Below are 6,172 nucleotides of genomic sequence, written 5' to 3' on the forward strand. Positions count from 1 at the left end.
TCACATGCAAGTCCTGCACATTGAGTCATGTCGTGTCATCACATCGAGCTAAGTCTGCACACACATGTCAAAGAACATTGAATCGAGTTGATCCAAACACATTAAGTCGCACAATGAGTCAAGTAACGCCAAGCCTTGGGTCAACCTCAAGATAATTATAAACATGAGCAAATCCTATAGTCCAAAATATAGATACAAGTACCCTAAGTCCCTAATGAACGAGTAACCTTTACAAAATATTTGAGGCTATTTGATGAGCAGAAAGACGCAAGTTTTCCAAGGCGTGAGAAGCTATCATTTCCAAGGCGTGAAGACAAGAAGATTTGAGAAGGTGGCTCGAGGCATAGTGGTCTTCGACGACATTCCCTAAGATGTGGAAGATATCACCTTAATTTGAGAAGACGGCTCGAGGCGTAGTGGTCTTTGACAGCGTTCCCTAGGATGTGAAGGTTGTCACCCGATTTGATAGCTCGAGGCGTAGCGATCTTGGATGGCGTTCCCTAAATGGTGGAGGTTGTCAAACACAACAACTTTGAATTGACAAAATTGGTTGTGTCCTGAGACGTGGATGATTCACGTTGCAAGTTTCTCGAAGCGTAGAGACCTATAATTATCAGACAAGCACTAATAGAAAAAGGTAAATGAGCATCGAGGAAAACCCACCGGTTTATCAAATACGGTGTGAAAAAAGCAAATAGCACCGGTTAACCGATGGGCCTTCACCTTTTGTTTTTAATTAATTCTCCAAAAGATATTTGGTAATAAAAAGGCACCGGTTAACAAATAGCACCGGTTAACCGGTGCCCTGTATGTTATTTTAATTTTTATCTTTCCCACAGAGATCTCTCTCTCACTACCCCTCTCTTCCTCTTACTCTTGCTTTCACCGTCGCCGCCTCCACCGCTAAGTCGTTAATCCCTCGACCCTAGCCCCTACACCGCCGACCCTTCATCTCCCTTTCTTTCACTCTCTCTCCTCGCCGCAAAAGTGAGGAGTGGTTGCCTCCGTAATGAGAATCAATGGTTTCTTAATCTAACAGCCAGGATTGATGGTGGTAGACGGTCTTGATCGAATGATTATGTTGTTGATGATGATCGAAGCTCCATTGATTGAAGCAGGGCAGCCACGACATGAGGGGATCTGTAATTTCATCTTCGTATTTCGCCGTAATTTACATCACCGGCGTCAGATCTTTTCCAAGCGGCGGAAGCCGACACTCTTCCTCGGTTTGCCTATTTCTCTCTCCTCTTTTCTTACATTACTATCGATCGACATTTTTTTGTTTGATAATTTAGGGTTTTAGTTACATATAGATCTTAAATTTTGTCATCTATTATTTTTTTACATTTCATTAAATTAACCCCTCGTCTATCATTTAGATTCCCATGGTTTATTTGCTTCCTCTTTTTTTTTTTTTTTTTTTTTTTTTTTTTTTTTTTTTTTTTTTTTTTTTTTTTTTGTAATTTAGGGTTTGCTTGATTTATGGCAGCTGACTTTGATTGTTTATTTTCGATTTATTAATTGCATTTTTGGGTGATTTTGGAATTATATGATTTCAGAATTAGGTGTTGGGCTGAATAGTTATATGTTTGGGTATAAAATATCGAGTTAATTAGCTTCCCTAATGTTTACTTTGCTGATATTTTGCATTTAATAGTTCAATTTCTTCCCAATTTTCATTAGTTTTGGTTGTGTTAGCTTTAATAGCATATTCATAACTAAGTTCTTCTTTGGTTTGTCTTTTATGGATGAAATTGGTTATTGTATTGTGACTGAATCAGTGAATTGTCACTTCCTAGTTTATTATGCTTTAGTTTATGTTCGATTTGTGGTTTTCTAGTGATTACCTTCTGTTGACAAGTTTTTTGTGTGAGCTTTTAACTATCTTTGCTAATCTGATTGCTCGTGAATGTGTTTTATTTTGCTCTCATGGCCATCTTAAATTCTACTACTGCTAGGCTATACCTTAAACTGATAATTGGGTGGGTGGAATTCTGAAAGATGAACTGAATTCTGATGACTAAGTTTTTGGATATGTGTGAATTACCATAATATGATGGGCTTATTTTATTTTTATTTTTTTAACAACGGTTGAATTGGGATTAATTTTGGTTGAGTAATAAAAGGGGTAAAGGTCATGTAGACTAAGTTATGTATAATTATTATTTTAGGAGAAGTAATAATAATTCTTTTTAGAAATTATACTGGGATTTCAAGTGAAGAAAGGAAGTTAAGGTAATGTGGATTAAGTGGCAATTTTCTATGTACAATCGTTTGTACTTTGAGCATGGTACAACCTACTACCTATGGCTATGTTGCGCTCCTTGTGCTTGTACCTTGTGACTTTGTGAGTACATGGGCAAAAAAATAGCCTTGATTAAGCTGTGTATAATGATTTTAGGAGAAGTAATATTATGCCGTTTTGAAATGTTGAGAATGTATACTTGATCAATTGTGGTGCTTTGGTCTATGAAAGATGCAAGTTTATGTGAATTCAAAAATAGAAACCAAGCTATAAAGATTATGACTTTTGGTCAGGGTGATATTGAGCATATCTTTAGGGGCATGTAGAAGTTGATGAGAACAATAGTAAGCAGCTATGTACCTAAGATCTTGTAAGTGTTACAAGGATAGGAAAGCAGATGGTGGATGACTTGCAAAATTATTGATCCTGTGTCCTGAGTCTCGAAGTAAATTGTTAAAGTAAATGGGCAGATTTAATTCAAAGTGTGTTACGATTGTTTGTTTAGTGCAGTTAGGGAAGTTGGTAGATAGCTTTAAAATCTGCATTTAATTTTAAAAATCCTAGGTAATTGGCTATTTCATTGATTTGGTTTAAGTTGAGGAAGGTTGGGTGGTCCTTTAAGTAGGGACTAATAAGCTCATTAATAGATTGTGCATAGTGTGAAATTCCATTGGAAGTGTGAGTGCTCTAGTAGGAGCTACCTAGCATGTGGAAAGATTGGTGAGACTTCTCATCAATTTGAGTGTCTTAAAGTTCTCTACTAGAAGCCATGGAGAGTTTATTGCATATCACAACGTACTTTTCACTAGGGTAATTGTATTACTTGTTGCTGATAGTGTAAGTTGAAGTGGATTAATTTTTCCACTATATTACTGGTTTTTTTCCTACCGTCTGTTTGATTGGTCATGCTGCCTTAAATACCTAATTCTTAACAAGAAGTTGCAGATTCAGAATATACTCAATCAGTCAATATCCCCACCCCGGGCACCCTCCTCTTTTAATTTAATCCAAAAATAGTTACGAGTGAATCGCTTAAACTATGTTTTCCTGGTTGCAGGATTGATGATTTTTGTGCAAGATGTTCTATGATAGATACTGATCTACTTCTGGATAACGTTGTTTCTGATGAAGATACAGAGAATGACTTGTCATCTTCTGCTTCTAATTTTTCTGACATTCTTGAGGCTGAGTCTTCAAATATATTGAGTGATAGAAGTTACGTTGATAACGTTTTGACTACATTGCCAGTGAGTTTTTTGCAAGGCAGTAGTTATTAACATAATTAGTGTCTACCGCGCTCATGCTTTTATTTTTGTCAAGTATCTGATGATTGTGCTCAGGTTTTATCTGAGGAAAAACAGAATGTCCTTGCTGTTACCCTTGCTCATCTTGCCGGCCTGTATGGTAAATGTATGGTAAAAGATACATTCCTAATGAGGAATAATTGGTATCCCACATGTATTAACTCTTGGTTTATCTGTTTAAGCAATTTGCACACAAAAGTGATATGTCAATAAAATGTTCTGATGATGATATACTGTGATTATTGAATTTTATAATGGTATAAATCTTTTGATATCTTATATCTCCTAAAGATCCTAGCTATTTTTGCTTTTACATCATGAGTCAATGGCACTTAGATATAAAATCAGATTGCTTAAGTGGCTATCTTACAGATGCGTTGCCAATCAATCCATAGGTATATCAAAGGCATTTGGTTGATTGCTTTTTTATTTTTGCATATAATAAATTGGAGATAGTCACAAGCATCTTTGGAATTGGCTTCAGATTTATAAACTTGAAACTGTTAATAAATATAACATTTGGACAGTTTATTATGGCCTATTGTGATAACTAAATTAAGGCCTCCTCTGCCTTTTTTGGTTGAAAAACGGGAACAAATTGATTCCCTGATGGACAATTCTGCTATGTTTGAAGTACTATATTTTTCAAGCATGAGTACAACTTTTGAGTTCTTTAATGAGTGCTTAGCAAATTTTACCACTTCTGCTATGTTTTGTTATTGTTTGATGCATTCAGGTGCTATTTAATGAAGATTTTGGAGTGCTTTAAGCTGCAAGTTATTGAGGTTGGTTCAGGTGCTAGTTAATGAGGTTGCTTCTGGTGCTATTTTGGAGTGCTTCAGGTGCTACTTAATGACTCACTAGCTTCTACTTTATTTTGGGTTCAAATTGTAGTGTTGCGATAATTGAGGTCCTGTCTATTAAGTGTGAATTTTTAGAGTTGCTCTTTTTTTCCTCTGCTTTAGTTCCTATATTAGTTTTGGATTTAATTTTTTATGCTGTGTTTTGGCTTTGTTGAATGACTTGAATATTTATCCATGCTGCTTCCCTCCTGTTGCCGACTGTCTACCTTTGCTACTTCACTATCTACTCTGCTAGTGCTATTGCTACTTCTGCTCTGCCTTGACGAGGCTGTTGCTGCAGGTGGTCTGGTAAGGGTGCCACTACTGCTGCCCTGCTGAGGCTGCTATTGTAGTTGGCCTGGCAAGGTTGCAGCTACTGCTGCCATGCTGAGGCTGCTGCTGTAGTTGGCCTGGCAAGGTTGCAGCTACTGCTGCCCTGCTGAGGCTGCTGCTGCAGCTGGCCTCGAAAGGTTGCAGCTGCTGCTGCCTTGCCGAGGCTGCTGTTGCAGCTGCCCAAGCAAGGCTGCAGCTGCTACTATTATAACTGGGAATGTTTTTGCGTCTCTGTATTCTAAGTTTCTACACTTGCTGCCATTCTTAACTTCTTGTTCTTTTATCATGGACCAGAAGCTTTGCTACTGCTTCTAATGATGTCAGTTTTGTTTTTATTTTTTTTATCCTCTTCTATTGAATTAATTTTGAGTTGTTGATTATAATCTTGTTTTGGGTATTGTTTTAGGGACTATTTTGCAATGCTAATTTATGTAAAGTGAATATATGTTGAATTTTTCATCAATTTTTGATTGAATTAGTTTAGTCTTGTGTTTTCTTAAACTGGGTTAACCATACTTAAGATACTGAGGTTTATCATTTGTTTGATACTCAGTATTATTATTGGTAAAAAAATGGGAATTTAAAATTTAGTAGTGTTGACCTGTACTTTTCCTGTAATTGAAGAATATACTATGAAATGGTTGTAAATACATTAAATCATTTGCCTATTTTGTAAAATGTTTATTCCAAATAATGGTTTGCTTTGTTTATATAATTTATGTTTTGTTTACTCTGATTTGTGTAGGTTCTTGTTCAAATTGTTAAGTTGTCACAAAAGAAGAAATGGAGGGTGATAATGGAGGATGTAAGGAATGGAGGGTGATAATGCTGCTGTTCTGTTACTTGCTGCTTTAGTGCAGCTGTTCTTCAGCTTCTATGCAGCTGTAGCTGCATATGTTACTCTTTTTGTGTAACCTTGTTTTTTTTTTGGACGAAAATTGTAATATTCCAGCTTTTTTTTTTTTATAAAAATATGTAAGTTTATATATATGTTAGTGTTTATATATCAATTTAAGTGAAAAAAATGAAGAAAAAAAAAAGCAAAAAATAATTTTTTTTTTTTGGCCATTAAGGGCACCGGTTCTTAATAGGAACTGGTGGCAATAACCTCTTTTAGTACCAAATAATAAAAAACGCGGTAAGGTTTGCCAAAGTTAATAATTGCCATCGGTTTTGAACTGTTGCCATTTTTTTAGTTTTTTTGGCATCCCTCAAATGAACACCGGTTCAAAACCGGTGCTATAGGGGGGTTTTGAAGCGGTGCTCTTTTAAAATTTTCTAGTAGTGAAGTTTTCCCAAGACGTAGGAAATTGTCGATTGATGCACATTTCCCAAGGCATAGGGTGACTGTGTCCAAAGGCGGGTACTTAGTGAAATTTCACTTGCGAGCTACTCGAGGCGTAGAAGCTCACGATAGAACACCCAAGGCGTGGAAATTATTAGACTTC

At 36.3% G+C, this 6,172-nt stretch overlaps 1 long non-coding RNA gene across 1 annotated transcript; it reads left to right on the plus strand.

Moving 5' to 3' along the window:
- Positions 1-810: 810 nt before the first annotated feature.
- Positions 811-5,820, plus strand: LOC145564022 (uncharacterized). Its single transcript, XR_014094718.1, has 3 exons — positions 811-1,226; positions 3,303-4,391; positions 5,470-5,820. It is a non-coding gene; the product is annotated as an uncharacterized LOC145564022 (long non-coding RNA).
- The last annotated feature ends 352 nt before the right edge of the window (positions 5,821-6,172 follow it).

The sequence above is a fragment of the Chenopodium album genome, chromosome 10 (genome assembly GCF_948465745.1).
Source record: "Chenopodium album chromosome 10, dcCheAlbu1.1, whole genome shotgun sequence".
NCBI lineage: Eukaryota > Viridiplantae > Streptophyta > Magnoliopsida > Caryophyllales > Amaranthaceae > Chenopodium > Chenopodium album.